Consider the following 17,478-nt stretch of genomic DNA (forward strand, 5'->3'; position numbering starts at 1 on the left):
CAACAGTTTCCACTAATTACGTGTAATTTCCACTAATTTTTACCTCTTGTTCAAGCTCTTACTCTTCTAAATTCAGAATAACTTTTTGTACAATCATTGCTTCTTTATCAATTTTCAAAAACAATATTATTGTTTTCTGATTATATTTCCAGATATATCTTGATTCAAACAAACAACAATAAATAACATCCAATAACAAAACCATTGGTACTACTGAAATAATGACACTTGATGTAAAAATTATTTTAAGTCAAAGAAACTTTTACGTCCAATATATTCACGAATTTATTGACACAGAAATTGATGAATAAATTCACGAATTTCTTCGAAAATTTATTGTTGGTGTAAAGCCCGCATAATACTTTGTATTTTTTCTTTGGCTAAAGCTTTCCAATTTAGACTCATAAAGCCAACTACAATTATCATTAATCAGATCTATCACTTGTGCTGGTGCTACTGCTTCTTTTCTAGGCAGCGAATTTTATTATTTTAACCCTTTCATTACTGTGGGGACATATATGTCCCAGCGGATTTCAAAAAATATACTGGCATCTGTTTGTCTCCAAAGCCCATGTTATTTGAACGCATCCGTATTGTTAGACATTCCTTACTTATTACCTATTAGTAGTATGCAACCTACACATCACGTTTATAACCTAAAAATTGATGTTAACTAAACACTTGCATTAATAACTCGTAAATAATATAAATTTTAGTAAGGAAAAAGTGTCTGCTCTGCCTTTTAACAGATTATATATAATTCAGTTGCCGATTAACACAGGTTAGTGATATATATTGTTTGTTTTTGATATTGTTTTCATTGATTTTACCATAATTTCTAAACGAGAATCTAGTGTCCCAGTAGTAGTTTATACCAGGTCGTATTTTTCCCATTCGTATTGTTTGGTTACAGACTTACTATGGCACGTAGACGTTTTCTAACACAAAAAGAGCTTCAAGAAGAAACTGACAAACACAAATATTTCTGAAAATGAATCCGAGGAAGAACCTTATGCTGCCTCAGATTCTGATGAAGTACCTGAGAACACTACTGATCGTGTGGATGTAAACACTACTGCTTCCGAGGAAGAAAGTTCTGATGACGCGGAAATATCTGAAGATGAGTCTGAAAGAAATGAATTGACTGCACAATGAAATATACCACATACAAACTTTTGTCCGAAAAAAGAAATTTCTACGCAGAGAAATGGGATAACAACACTAAATATTGATAAAAGTTCTCGTCCTGTTGATATTTTTCTAAAATTATGTCCGCGTAGTTGATTTATGCATATTACTTCCTGTACAAATCAAAGAATAGCAGCACTTGCAAAAAACAGACATTTAAAATTAAATACGAAAGAAACAGATATGTACGAAATGATGACACTGATTGGTTGTCCTATGGTTATGTGTTACAAAAAAGTACTATCTATCCGACACTACTGGTCACAAAACGAATCACTTTCGAAATCCCTCATAAAAAAAGCTATTTCAAGAGATCGCTGTTTATTCCTGCTATCTAAATCCTACTATAATAATCCTGAAAGAAATGGTAATACATCAAAAACATACTATATCGATGAAGTGGTTTCTTGTTTGAGACAAACTTTTGTAAAAACGAGGACTGTGAGTTCCCATCAGTCCATCGACAAATCAATGACTAAGTTCAAAGGAAGATCTGCCTTGAAACAGTATCTTCCTATGAAACCAGTAAAAAGAGGTATAAAAATGTGACAACGTAGTAATTCTTTCACAGGATATTATATATATATATATATATATATATATATATATATATATATATATATATATATATATATATACGATTTCAATATATACTCTGGAAAAGAATACACACCAACTACTGGAACTCTAGGAGAACGAGTTGTTAAAACACTAGCCAACACCATACGGTCACCAGATGTGTGTCTATGCTTTGATAGATTTTTCCTTTCGTTCAACCTACTAAACACCCTAAATTTTTCATGCTCAGGAACCTATATGGCCAATCGGGTAAATGTAACTAAATTTGATAATAACAAAATGTTAAGAGGTGACATGGAGTTTTTTGTTTCATCCGAAGGAATTTTAGCAACTAAATGGAAAGACACGAAGAAAGTTATACACAGTACAACTGTTCGAATTATCAACAGAAAGCTGAAAACTTAAGAAAATGCTGAGTTCACTTATCCAGAAGCAATTATTTTTTACAATAATTTTATGGGAGGAGTAGATCTCGCCGATCAAAACGTTAGCACATATGATATGGAAGTTTATTTCTTTACTGGTGGGATTTATTTATCCCACCATTCAACACTAATTGGACATATATGTCCCATGTCCTTTTTAAGGATACAAGGACACGCAACAATGTAAAAAAAATCAATCGCTTTGTTAGGTCTCCAGGTGACAACGAATATCATTAAAGTCATTTTAAATAGTTTTATTTCGCTACAATGAGATCCGTAATAAAAGGGTTAAACAACTGGATATCATGAACACCAAAATGAATTTTTGTTTTATGTACCCAACATTGATTACTAAAAAGTCGTTTTGAAGAATTCATGTTTATATACTAGATTTAAATGAAATCACGAGATTTTCCAAATGTGTATTCGATCACAAAAATCGCATAAGCTATCATATGGCCATTGCTCGTTAATTTCAACTTTGGTTGCATTTAGGAATATCCGATTAATGCTTCGGGACGTTAGTTCTCGCTCTAATCCTGGACCAGAGCCCGTTCTAAATCAGAATTTACGGATGCACTATTTAAATTTACGTTAACAAGATCACGGACATTTCGTGGGGGATTATTCGATATGGTGCTATGGTCTAGTAGAGCTATATCTCTGGATTTTCAAGAATGCCTAACGTATTGCTCGCACAGATTGCAACGTGTTAGATAAAATTTACGGTGCCGCATGATACATTGTTAGTGCGCAATTTCTGTGAAACCTTTTATCACGAAATTCTGATTTATACACAATTTTCGATTTTATTATTAGCAAAGATTTTATTCTAGTCTAGTAAGTCTTTGGTTTTCTATACATTTTGAGCAAAAAAGTACAGGTATTTATTCAATATGCGTATATAAACGTGGGTCTGTGTAGAAAGAAAGATGATATTAGACAAAGAATCTTTTTGGCGCAGTATTTTGTTTAAAAGAAGTTTTAATTTAAAGCTTGCTAAAGCTTTAATTTAAGCTTCGTTTATAAACCTAATTAGAATATCAAATATGGTTTTATCTGAAAAAGATGAGGTTTACGGTGGTTAGATTTTGATGTAGTTTATTATTTTTTACATTAAAATTAAAACATTAAAACCCCTAAACGCCGAGTGAGGTTAATTTGATACAAACCGTACTTTAATTTTTATATAATGTTTGTAGACATAAGTTGGATCTATTGACGAGTGCAGCGCATTCGGTACGTTATCTGTACGTTAGATCACCGAACAACCCGAAGGTGCACTCCGATAAATTTACATTGGTAGCTGTCAGACAAATTCGGTGACCTTGCGCCATTTTTTTGGTTAGGAAGTCAGTATTTGCGATTGCACAAAATCAAATACTATGAATCTGACAACAACAAACACAAAATAATCGTGCCAACGACGTGACTGGAAACTAAAACATGGCCGCTGACAATGCGCAAACCAGATGCGCGAACAATTCCCGCCGAGCCGAGTGCACCTTCGGGTTGTTAGATACGCCTGCGCCAGCCATTTATTGTATTTGGAATTTGGGGTTATATTCTAACGTAGATTCTTACTATTCTTAGTGTATTCTTGAGTTGGTTAGTGATTAGTAGTCGTACATTTGCTAGGTTATTGATACGAAAACTAAAAGGTAAGTGCTTTTAATAAAAATATTTGGTAATTGTTTGATACATAAATAGATGAACATGATAAAATTATTAGATTACATGAAAAAACATGTAACTTAAGGTTAAATGGTTTGTCGCAAATTTGCATCAGTCGACAATTGCGTCATTAAATAATATGTTATTGTACGTGGTTATAGATTATATAATGTAGATATATTTATATCTATATATAGATATATTTTACCAGAATAATAGATTTTATTTAGTTTAAAATAATCCAAAATTACAATTTAACTCATACAGTGGCGTACCTACTAAAGATTTTCCTGGATGGGATATTTTGTAAGAAATGGGTTTGTTAGACACCCACTAAAGATATTTTCAATAATTCCTGTTTTTTTTCTTTTATAGATGGTACCTATATCCCTTTTCTATGGAAGAAAAAAATGTATTGAAGAAGTAGATGGTTCCGTTTAAGGGACAATCAGGTTTGAAGCAATATCTTCCCAATAAACCATAGAAATGGAGTTACAAAATATTTATAATTTGTGGTAGTAATGGACTTCCAGATGATGTACACTTACGATCTAGTTCAAATATTGTTTTGAAATTAGTACAGACCTTACGAAAAAATGTAAATCACATAATTTATTTTGATAATTGGTTTTCCTCTCTGAAACTTCTAGTAGAACTTTTAAAACAAGGTTTTCAAGCCATGGGGACAATTCGAGTAAATAGATTTCCTGCTTTCGAATTTCCAACAGATGTCATGTTGAAGAAAAGAGGCCGAGGAAGCTACGAAGAAAAAAACACTACTATAGAAAATACTAATATACGAGCTCTAAAGTGATTTGAAAATAGGGGTGTTACATTAGCCAGCACTTTCTCTCATGGTCAACCTACATCTACTATAAGAAGATGGGACCGAAAATCAAAAGATTTGTTTAAATTTGCTAACCAAAAATGATCCAAGTTTACAATTCTTTTATGGGAGGAGTAGACACATTGGACAGTCTAATTGCTTACTCTCACTGTTGCAGCAAGCTTAAAGGCTCCAATTATCCCGGAAACCTGAAACTGAAACCTGAAAATGGTTATTTTTGAATGCACTGTCCATAAAAATTTTGAAAGGCTCTAAAGAATCCAACGGTTGAAGTATGTGTGTGGTGTGACTTGGTAATAGCCATAACCTAATTACATTATCCCTGGCAATTTGTAGAGCTTTTAGGTTATTACTGTGGGTGCTGTGGCCGTCCAACAATAACAATACAGGGGCCTTGGCTTAACTGTTTCAATTAAATGATTAAGCCATATCACAAAAAGATAGCTACTGATATATTATTATCTAGTATCGCTAATAGTGACAATGCTGCCAGGCGGAGCACCTAATGAAAGTTTCGCTTGAACACGTTTCCTTTTAAAAATTATCATGGGTGGTACAAACTGCCCTGCTACACTAGCATAACAAACCACAGTAGTATTTACCCCCTCTCTCCGATAGAAATGCTCCCAATTTGATGCTTTTCCCTTCTCAACGTGTCTCATTGATGTTGAATATGCTTGTGGCGGTCAATTTTTACTTTTCACAAATTTTTTGTAAAAGTTCATAGAATGTATCAACTCGTGCTTTGCTATAGTCATTTTCCATCATATTGATAGCACATTATGTAAGCAAATCCTTAACAGGTCAAAAAACCATAGGCGTCACCCTATACTTGTTTTGAAATAAATAAAAAAAATTAATATTTTAAGATGCCGTCAACAATTCATTATCTTTTAAAAAATCTTCTGTAAAATAAGTGTCCACTAATCTCACTATACCTTTTTTGTGCGTAAAAAACGTCGGTATATATGCCACACGATTATTGTTAATTATACACGGGTCGAGAGAATTCAATGTTTCACGAAATAAATTAATGTAAACGGTGTGTATACCGTCTCAGGACTTGCAACTTAATGTAGAGTTATATGTCGCCATGTTACCAATCCAACGGTAACTTTACCATCCTATTTGTAAACACGACATAATGTAAACTAAACTTCATATATTAATTTTTAAAGGGTTTTTACCCTCATATTTAGTGGCTACATTCATGTAATATATTGACACTGATGATGGAATACTTATTCCGAAAACGTTTTGTCTTTTTAATATAGCCCGACTGGGTTTTTATATACCTTTGTATAAAGGATTTTATTGGAAAATTTTTTAGTAATTTATAGGTGATTATTGTTTTCTATACAAGTTATCGCCTGACACAAAAAGAATACCTTCTTTGAACGATTACCTGAAATTACTTATAAGGCTTCACTAATGATAGTTTAAGTAGTTTTTATGCCACTACAGCTTATGCCAATAATATAAATTATACCTACCTACGTTTTTGGTGTCGATATTTTGTTATTTGCATTTAAAAATGACGTCGACAACAGGTTTTATCCCGGTTAAGTGTAGTTTTAAAGGTGCCTTCAGTCTAAGAGAGAAAAATATAATATTAAATGTACACGATGCACTTGTACATCAACGCCCTTTAAGTAATGTTCGTGAAATCGGTAACATGTCTTCAAATATGACAAGGGTTGGAGAAGCAACAATTTATAGATTCCTAAAAGAAAGAAAAGGAGGAACTGTTTCATCTCCCAAGAAGAGTGGAGGGAGTAAACCCTTGGAAATTGAAGAAATACATATAAACATGATAAGACGCAGCGTCCACTCATTTTTTTTAACAAAGAATTTCCAACATTGGACAAAATCCAAACATTAATTAGAGAAAACGAAGAGTTACCAATCATAAGCAACAAGAAATTATGGGGACTATTGAGAGAGATGGGATTTCGTTGGCAAAAGAATAGAAGAAAATCCGTTTTAATTAAAAAAGATTACATTGTATGTTGTACTTGACTTGGCTAAATGAAGGTCATACTGTACCATATCTATGGGTTGATACAAATGTGAAAAGTTCCCGTCAGGCATTCATCGAAGGTGTATCTACTGGAGTAAACAATATTCCCGTTGGAAAAGGACGCAGACTCATAATAACCCATATTGGAAACGGATACGGTTTTGTCAATGGTGGATTATTAAGTTTTGCCTCAAAATCAACCAAAGATTACCACGAGGAAATGACTGCTTACGTTTTTGAAGAATATTTTGAGCAAATGTTGGATTTAATTCCAAAAAATTCTGTCATAGTCATGGATAATGCTAGTTACCATTCAGGACTAGCAGAAAAATTGCCAACAACGGCATGGAAAAAAGGAGAGATAATCGAATGGTTAGATAAACACGCAATTGAGTACAAGGAGAATTCGACAAAACTGGAATTATTACCTACTGTAAGGCAACATAAAGCAGCTTATAAAAAATATAAAATTGATGAAATGGCATTAAGCCGTGATGTAATTATTTTACGTTTACCCCCATACCACTGTGATCTGAATCCGATAGAAAATATATGGTCTCAAGTAAAGGGTGAAGTCGGACGCAACAACAAAACTTTTAAATTAGAAGACTTACAACAATTATTAGAACATTGCTTATCAAAAGTAACTCCAGAAAATTGGAAAAATGCTCACAAGGAAGAAAATAAAATGTGGAATTTGGATAATATGACTGATGCAATGCTGGAACCGGTAATAATTAACATTGAAGTTGAAGATTCCTTAGATTCTGAAGAAAGCAGTAAATCTGAAATGGAATTTGATTAAAATAATATTCATTTTTTTACAAATCGGCCCCTGTTACGGCCACAAATTATTTTATATATAACCAATAAAATAAACATCTTACATTTCTTGCAAATTCATTAGTACCTGTTAATCTCCACCACTCCGACACTGGCAACTTTATTTAGGGATTAGTAACCCCCAAAACTATTGTATTCTATTCTGCTTCAACCTTTATACCTGGTGGTCATACTCAATTTAAAATTGTTTTCCTATATACTTCTGTAAACTTGTTGACAAATATCTGTTTTTCATTGAGTCACCCGTATCAACAGTTTAGGGATTTGCATACATAATGTGCTATCAATATGATGGAAATGGACTATAAGTCCTGCAGCCCTTGCTATTAAAATTTTCTCCGGTAGCCGTAACGATATTTCTTTATGTCTTGACATGCAATCATAACACCACTTCTTGGCTGCCATACGCTTATCTGTGTTAAAATTGTGTTTCAAATTGTTTATTTTAAACGAAATTTTAAACGAGATAATTTTAAACGAAAATGTGTATTAGCACTCTTTCTGTAGAATGAACCGTTCACTCAAAAACAACGCGTTAAAGGACCGGTTATTTTCAATGTCAGATACGAGCGCGAAATCAATTTTAAATAAAATTTTTATCAACTCGACGGTAAAAGTTCTATAACTTTTGATCAGAGTGTCCTATTAACAAAAATCAAAATTAAGGTAAAAGTGATAAACTTTTTTGCACTTTTTATGGAGTTTCAAAATTGACATTCTCAGCAAAATTCAGCCTGTTCGTATCATTTTTAAAGGTTCAATGGCATTTTTGTCTCTGACGAGTGGAGTATGAACAATTAAAATGTCACACCACACATAAACGAAATAAAACAACAAAATAAAATACAAAACTTCAAAAGAAGTTTTACATATGTATAAAGCACAAACATTTTATAAATTACTTTTGATTTCCGCGCTAACTCTCCGTCGTATTTCACTTGGAGCATACATTAAATCCTTATCTAGACGTTTTCAGTTCACCTAGCAAATGAAGCCGGCTGCATCTTGCATATACGAAATAACTCTCTGCTAAACGTAGCCATAGAGGAGTAACAGATCTAGTTTTCTGATAGCTAAGGTAAACGATTTTAGTGATAAAGTTAGATTAGAAAATTAGTTTTTATTATATTACCTGTAATAAGATCATAGAGGCCGATAAGTGATAGTGTGCATCTTTAAAATTCCTTGAAAATTTTCAGTTCAGTCTCATTATTTTTAAATTAAAGTCATAAATGTTTATACACTATGTAAAACAGTTGATAATACAAAACCATGAGAAGTAGTTAGTTGTGACATTTCATTTCATTTCAGTTATTAAAATATTTCAGTTATTAACGCATCATAATAAAAAGAGTTTATTTTTCTTGTATTAGAGATTAAATGGTTTTAGTTTCCTACTAAATTTATAATATTTTTTCATGAAATGCTGTTGACTAATTTATTTCACTTTATTTTCAATAGCATATACTTGTTTTTATAAAAAAAAATGGTGGGGATCATTTTGTCCCACCCGGTTGAGTAAAATGACCCTTTTGCAAACATTTAAATATTTTAAATCTTGTAAAATACGTTTATCTTACAGTTTTAATATTAATTGCGTATACCATACCGACTGAATAATTTTTAGTCGAATTTTTTGGCCTGTAATTAAACATTATTTAGATTTTTTGTCTTACTGGAATCATTTTGGGCCACTTTCCCCAATAATTATTACAGCTTTTCAAATTAGATTAATACCCGTAGAAAAATTTATATTGGCCATTATTAATTAATTTGAAAAGTTTGGCTGTACTAATGGCAGATGTAAAAACTTCTTCTTCTTCTTCTTGTGCCACTCCTATCGGAGATTGAAAATCATCAAGGCTATCCTGACCTTGTTTACAGCTCTCTCAAATTACGCAACTATGACATTCTTCTACGGCCTGGATTCTGTTTTCCTTCTATTTTTCCTTGCATTATATTTTGAAGTAATGCGTATTTATGTCCTCTCATCAGGTGACCCAAATATTCGAGGGTTTTTCGTTTGATCGTTGACAAATTTTTTGGGTCTTTTCCTATCCTTCGCATTACTTCAAAGTTTGAAACTCTTTCGACCCAACTTATCTTCACCATTCGATGGTAGCACCACATCTCGAAACTTTCAATATTTTTTATATTGTTCTGCTTGAGAGTCCAGGCCTCTACACCGTATAATATCGTGTTAAATACGTAGCCCCTTAGCATTCTTAGTCGGAGAGGAATGCTTATATCTCTGTTGCAGAAAAATTTCCTCATCTTTATGAAAGTGGCATTGGCAATTTCGACACGTCTTTTTATTTCATTATTTTGATCTATAATCCAATTTGGTTTATTGAAGTACCCAAGTATTTGCAACTTGATACTTTTTCAATTTGAATGCCGTTTATAATAATATGTGCTGGATTTGTCATGTTCTTAGTGAAGACCATATACTTGGTTTTTTTGATATTGATACTTATGCCATTATTATTGCAGACAATATTTATATTTGTAAGTAATCGTTGTAATTCTTCTACTGTTCTTGCGACTAGTACAGTGTCGTCTGCGTATCGAATATTATTTACAACCTCTCCATTGATTACGATTCCTTCGTTTGCTTGCAAAAGGGTTTTCTGGCAGATGCTTTCACTATAAACATTAAACAGCAGCGGTGACAAAATGCATCCCTGTAGTACTCCTCTAAGTATTTCTATTGCTTGTGATATCTCATTTTCTATTTTAATGTTAGCTTTCTGATTCCAATATAGATTGAGAATTATTCGCAGATCTTTATTATCTATGTCCTTTCTTTCAGGAATGTCTCTTAGCTTATCATGGAGTACTCTGTCAAACGCTTTTTTTAAATGGATAAAACATGCATGTACTTCCTGATTAACGTCTAGGCATCTTTGTGTAAGAACATTCAAGCCGAAGAGAGCTTCTCGAGTACCTAATCCCTATCTGAACCCCATCTGTGTATAACTAATATCTTAATCCAACTTTTGATAAAAATGTAAAAACTGCTGCCCATCAACCTCATGAAAAGAAAATTAGTCAAGAACAAGAAACAAGAGAAACAAAGGTCTGTGCATTGGCTGAAGCGACGCCTTGGTCAAGCAGACAAATTTTCGATGAAGTTGACTAAAATGAAAAACAGTGAGGAATATTTTTAATAAAAAGATGTACCTAATTTTTCGCCCAATTTAATCTGAACTGGGTAAATTCTCCTGTAAAACTGATAAGTCCATACTAATAATAAAATTAATTCTACACACAGAACCTACGAAACGAATATATTATACAGTGTATCAATTTTAAAACTTACAATGAGCTGTATTTCACGAACAAAAGCTGATATTGAAAAATCCTTGAAACCGTTTCTAGGATTGTAGGTGGGAACTAAAATGACATAAAGTAAAACTCACTCCCATCAACCCCCTAGGCCCCACCCACCACAACCAAAAAAGTTTAAATTGCAAACCCCTACTTGTGATACATCATTGAAAAGACTATAACAAAATACTATCCAATGATATAAATAATAATTATACAGGGTGAAGCAATAATTGTGAAACTTTGGTTTAAATGGAAAATTTAATGAGGTTTTTGTTGAACTACAAACTTGTTAAAAATGTCAATTAAGTAAATGTTCAAAGTCGGTTTCGTTATTTTGTAAAGAATAATACAGCCTATTTTCAAATTCTGCACAAATTTTTGCAAAGGTTGTTCTAGTTATTTATTTTTTTTTATTTATTTATCGTATGGCATACAATAAGAACACGTATTTAAAAAGCAATATAAAACATTACATGGAGTACTACAAACAAACATCTAATGCATTAATATAGTCTAAAACATTTTCGGTCGCATTCAGGAACTCGTCAAAAACTCCAGGGAACCGCCTTCGGGGGCATTCTTCAACAATGTGACGGACGGTCTGTCGTTGCGCACCACAGTCACACTCCGGAGTAGGGGGCTTTTCCCCATTTATGTAAGCTGTCAGCACATCTACCGCTTAGCAGCCAGATAATCTAGACTCTCTAGATCTCCTGGCAAGCACACATCACGATAAGATAATAGATATGCCTACAACTAACAATTTAAACGGTTGTTCTAGTGATAGCGCGACATGCTTGCGTAATTCTTTCTTGCAATTCCCCAAGTGACGCAGATTGAGTTTTATAAACAACTGACTTGAGGTAACCTCATAGAAAAGTTAGGTGGCGGTAAGTCAGGCGAGCTCGGTGGCCACTCAATAGGACCTGTCTTTTCAATCCATTTGTTCGAATAATTAGTATCCAAACAGTGCCTAACTGGAGCTGCATAGTAAGGAGGTGCTCCATCTTGTTGGAAGTGCAGCAAATCGGAAGTGTTGGTTGCCTAGATCGTCCTTGGGTTCTCAAATTCATGCACAATTAAAGGTTCGCTGGTGTTTTCCAGCATATCGAGATAAATGTCGCCATTTAAATTTCCTGGTATGAACAATGGGCCAATTATAGCATCGCTAATATTCCTGCCCAAACATTCAGTTTTTTTAGGATATTGAGTGTGACCTTCTCTGAATCGATGCGGGTTCGCTCGAATTTCGTTGTTTTTAAAATTTTCTTCCATTTTTCTATTGGTCCATTTTCATAGGCACTTTTTTTATTTCTACATATCTTATCTGCTTTCCGTCTTGCGACTTCAAATGATGTTCGTTTTTCCCTATTCTTCTTGTAATATACATTTTGTGCGCTTTAATTCTTTCCTCTATTTTTTGTCTGCACTCGTCACCGAACCATGCTTCCCTTTTCGCCTTTTTCTTGTTTCCCAGGTTGGATACTGCCGCTATCAGTATTGCTGTTTTGATATTATTGCATATGCCCTATATGAAGTGCAGTTCTAGCGTCCCTAACTGATTTGTGACTTCTTCTTCGAACTTCTCTTTACATTCCTGAATCTTCAGTTTTTCCAGGTCCAGTTTATTTGTTCTTTGTTGTCTTTCGTGTCTTTATTTGTTACCTCTGCATCTAAGTTTGGTTTGGGAGATAGCATTACAAAGACAAAAGGCATAGTAAGTTGTATGATATTAACACCCTGTATAACAATTAAACAATAATTATACAGGGTCATCAACAGAATTAATAAAAACCTCATTAAATTTTCCATTTAAGCCAAAGTTTCACAAACATTGCGTCCCCCTGTATAATTATTGTTTATACCATTGGAATGAATTTCTTATAGTCTTTTCAATGATATATCACAATTAGCGGTTTGCACTTTAAACTTTTTTGGTTGTGGTGGGTGGGGCCTAGGCGGTTGATGGGGGTGAGTTCTTTTTCATGTTATTTTATTAGTTTCCCCTTACTATCCTAGAAACTGTTTCAAAATTTTTTCGATACCATTTTTTTTCGTGAGATATAGGCCATTGTAAGTTTTAAAATTTACACACTATATGTATATATATGTATATATATATATATATATATATATATATATATATATATATATATATAATATATATATATATATATATATATATATATATATATATATATATATATATTGTTATGATTGTTTATTTTGACTTTAATCTTAGTTTATTGAGCCAATAAAAAATATAACTTATTTGTTATCAAAAGTAAAATAAACTGCTTATATTACCTGTGTTCGATGGATTCAAAGATTTTCTAGTTGTCTTTTATCGGGATAGAGAAGAAGGATAAGAATAGAAAATATATTATATTACAAAAATTTACGTTTATTTATTTTATATGAACGAATAAAACAATTATCAAATTCTGTCGTTATCTTGTCAATCAGCATACAAGAAAATAAATCAAATTTTTATAATAATAAGATTTTAAATCTACATACATTTATATTAAGTGAAAACCAATTTTACTTAAATTTTTCTTTACTTGAAACAAAGAAACAACAAAACTTTAAACTTTTGATTAGCCTAACAAAACCTCAGTTCTTAAATTTGAATGCTAATGACCATGATGTCAAACCGATCCTTCACAGATATAAAATTCAATTGTACAAAACACTTACAGCTTATTTTCTTATTGAGTTGTATGTTGGAACATACCCAGAAAAATCCAGTCTCCGCAACGATGTGATCTCTCCTTTTTGGCACCTAGGCTCCTTCCTAACGTCTCTGCAAACCTGCTGCACTAACCAAAAACACCTGATGCACTTCTCCAAAAACTCAACTACTTATTAATGACACAAGGACCTTCTTTTGTCAACTTGATGCCGTAAAACTACTTTCACAAATCTTCACAAAATGCCAACGGTAGATACAAGGACCTCTTTCAATCTACTTGCTATCTCCTTCTGCAAAACTATTCAATTCTTTTCACAATGCCGGTATCCAACTCACGAACCACACCCTATCTTGAGAAAAACGACTGTTTCTTTCGATGACCAAATTATAACTGCTTCTCCGGTTCTCATGATCGGCTCACAAATTCCCATTTAAAAACGACCGTCCAATCAAAAGCTGAAATTGTGTTTACCATGATTTTGGAAAAGCCTAATTTCGGTTTCAGAGAAAAACTAAATAGCTTACTTTAAAATTGGTTTTGTCAATACACAATTTATACATATTTCAAAAGATTAGAATATGGTCATTTAATACTCGATTATACAAACAATGAAAAGATTAACTTACAGGTAAAATGTCTTCTAATTCTAAACAAAGGTTTTTTAATAATTTTGTTTGAAACGGAAAAACAAATTTCTATTCTTATCTACACTAAATCTTATCTTAAATTACTATATACAATTTGTTTATATTGATATCTTAAAATTTAAAATTTTATTTCGATGGATTTTTTTATTTATTTTTCTTTGGTTGGGAAAGAAGAAAACATAACAATATATATATATATATATATATATATATATATATATATATATATATAGACGTACACATACCGACGATAAATTCATGTTTCTAATATGATGACGGAATAGCATTTACCAAAGCAACAACAACATAACAAAAGCCACCAGCACAGAGCATCCACCCTGACCGTCTTCAGACAGACACGTTTCTCATCGACAATCCTGAAGGAAGTAGCGAACACGTTCTTGATCCCGAGGGATGAGTGTCTCATGGTGCAGCCATTTCTTACAAGTGGTTGTTGCCAAGTTAGCGTCCGCGTCGCGTCGACTGTTGTCAAGTTAAATGCTTGGAATTATAATTAATCGCAGTCCTTAAGGTCCTTTGATCGGACCGCGTTCTGTCATTGGAGTCCCTTTAGGGTAGGACCAGCGTCTCGTCGACGACGTTTTTCTGCAAATTATAGCTATGCTAATTTCTTCGTTCAACTCTCCGAAGTGAAAACAGGCTTTAGTTGAAAATAAAGGGGACAAGGAGATGGGATAGGAAACTTTGGAAAGTTATTAGAATTAGTAATATTTACATAAAAATAAAATATTGTTCTTTACAAGATCAACGTAATACCAAGGGAAAATTCCAGACGGAATAGTCCGTATAATAAAAAAAATCGTGGCCGTGAAATCTTACCCTCGTTTAGAGAATTTTCATTCAATAAAAATTACTACTGCATACTACATATCTCTTTATACCAATCTTTGTCGTTTTCCGACGTTCCGTAGATTTCCTTCTATATTTCTTTCTTTGTCTATTTCTTCTTTACAACTTGTTCTCCATCTATCTAGTTTTCTCTTGCCTTCGGGATGCCATTTTAGTATTTCCCTTGGTATTTATTTTTCAATCACTGCAGCAATAATTACAAATCCATCAGAAAAAAGAGGAAGAGAAATATTCGCAACAAGAGGAAGTTATTAAAAGGAAAAAACAGTATTGGTTAGTCGGTAACATATAGAGGATACATCGTTTATGTTTTTTAAATAACAAACATATAAAATCAGAATTTGGTGTTTATTGAAAGTAAACTAAATGCACGACCAAATACTTACCATGTCAGGATAGTATCATGAGGTTTTTTTTTGGTTTTTCCCTCATAATTTACTATGGAATTATTAACAGGAGATTTTGACTGTCATCATGGCATGTGTTTGTCTTTTTAAATACGAATTACATGCTATGATTTTTTCTGACGGATATTCTCAAATTAAAGTTGATTTCATGTAATCGAATGTACTATCTTACAAGTAAAGTCGTCCCAGGAACGCAACTAAACAATACTGGCAATATCATTTTAAAGTCATCTACTTTAAAATGTATAATGTGTGTCTGAATTGTCAATATAAATGAGTCAGATAAAATTAAAGTATTAGAAGAATTTTTCACCATTCAACACAATGCAAAATTTGTTTAATTTACTAATGTTTATATTTTGAGAACGATTTCCAAAGTGGAAATTGAAATGTCAATAAACGTACTTTAACCTTTAATTGTGGCTTAATCCCATTTAAATAGTAATTATATTTACCTAAGTTGTTGTTTGTTCTAAGAGCTGGTGTTATTCCTTTCTTTTTATGTGTTTGGCTATTTTTGTTGATATATTGACAAGTTTACGACGATTTTTTAAATTTATCAATATAGCTTTTATTCTTGTGTATTTAGGTATATCCATTACCGTAAACTGGGGTAACTTTGTTTTCACTTTTAGGAGTTATTAAAGGAATTGCGGGGAAAAGTGTATAAAATTTCTACTAGTATTATGTTTTTTTAATAACTGATGAAGAAGGTATACAATGTAATTATTGTATGGTATTTTTTATTCTAAAAATAATTGATTACATAATTTTTTAAGCAAAAAAGTGAAGCAAAGTTACCTATAGTGTGGGGTAACTTTGCTCCACCTCATAAAAGCATGAAATTTTGTATAGTAACATATAGTTGGAGCAAAGCTAATGGGTTGCTTATATTAACCTTGCTCCAAAAATATTATTTGTGCAAAAAAAACTAAAAAAGAAGGCAACGTTATTTATTTGAAAATAATAAACAATTATAAGTGTTAATTATAACGTGAACTTCAGAAATTGTAAAAGTTCCCCTTTTAGAAACTTGTTTAGAAGTATTAATACAGCCTAGTACATCACTCCATAGGTAAGTCAGTTTATCCTTTTTTGAGGGCCACTTCCACAGTTTGAGAGACTTTTCCATTGCGCTAATGGTTACCGTTTTATCATCAAAAGCCATAATGCGCCCGGGGTATAGGTGGCTTTCGTAAGAAAACATTACAAAACGTCCCACTTCTCGAACAACACTTTCAAAATTATGTTTGTTTTCTTTGTCTTCTAAAAAATTTACAAATTCATTTTCAACTTCTTTCTCCCTGGCTAGCTCTTCAAAGTCTATATCATCCGATGAATTATCATCAAATACCATCTCTTTAGCTCTAAAGCGAACAATATTTGATTTCTCATCGCAAGATTCATCAGGAGTTATTCGTTGCTTATTGATATTCATGCCAGAGATTGTAGGTTCTTCCATATCTGCATCGTTGACTGCACAAACACTTTTTCCAGCTGGAACATTAATTTTTTTTTCTGCGGTGATCTGACAAGATTTTTCGCCAGACTATTTTTAGGGGTCGAAAGAAAGCCACGTCTAGAGGTTGCGTCAAGTGTGTACTGTTTGGAGGCAGACAAATTAAATGAATGTCGTTTTCACGACAGAGTTGAAGTGCATGTACTGTAATATGTGAAGAGAGGTTGTCGCATAGTAATACATTTTTACCATTCAGCTTCCTAAACCTAGGTACCAACTGGAATTCAAGCCAATCTGCCAAAATATTTGCATCGAACCATCCAGAACTGCTAGCGTTGTAACGGCATCCTTTTGGCCCATTCTCAGCCCAAGTAGTTCACATTTTAGCAGCCCGGTAAACAACATAGGGCGGTAAAAGTTCACCTTCGCCGTTTCCACAGAACCTAATGGACACAGAGGTCTTTGAAGCGTTTCTAATTAGTTCTGGATA

The 17,478-nt window shown here is 32.8% G+C and overlaps 1 pseudogene; it reads right to left on the reverse strand.

Moving 5' to 3' along the window:
- The window catches only part of LOC140444667 (extracellular signal-regulated kinase 2-like), a 32,972-nt pseudogene extending 15,981 nt beyond the window's left edge, over positions 1–16,991 (reverse strand).
- Positions 16,992–17,478: the final 487 nt, after the last annotated feature.

Source organism: Diabrotica undecimpunctata, chromosome 6, assembly GCF_040954645.1.
Source record: "Diabrotica undecimpunctata isolate CICGRU chromosome 6, icDiaUnde3, whole genome shotgun sequence".
Lineage (NCBI taxonomy): Eukaryota > Metazoa > Arthropoda > Insecta > Coleoptera > Chrysomelidae > Diabrotica > Diabrotica undecimpunctata.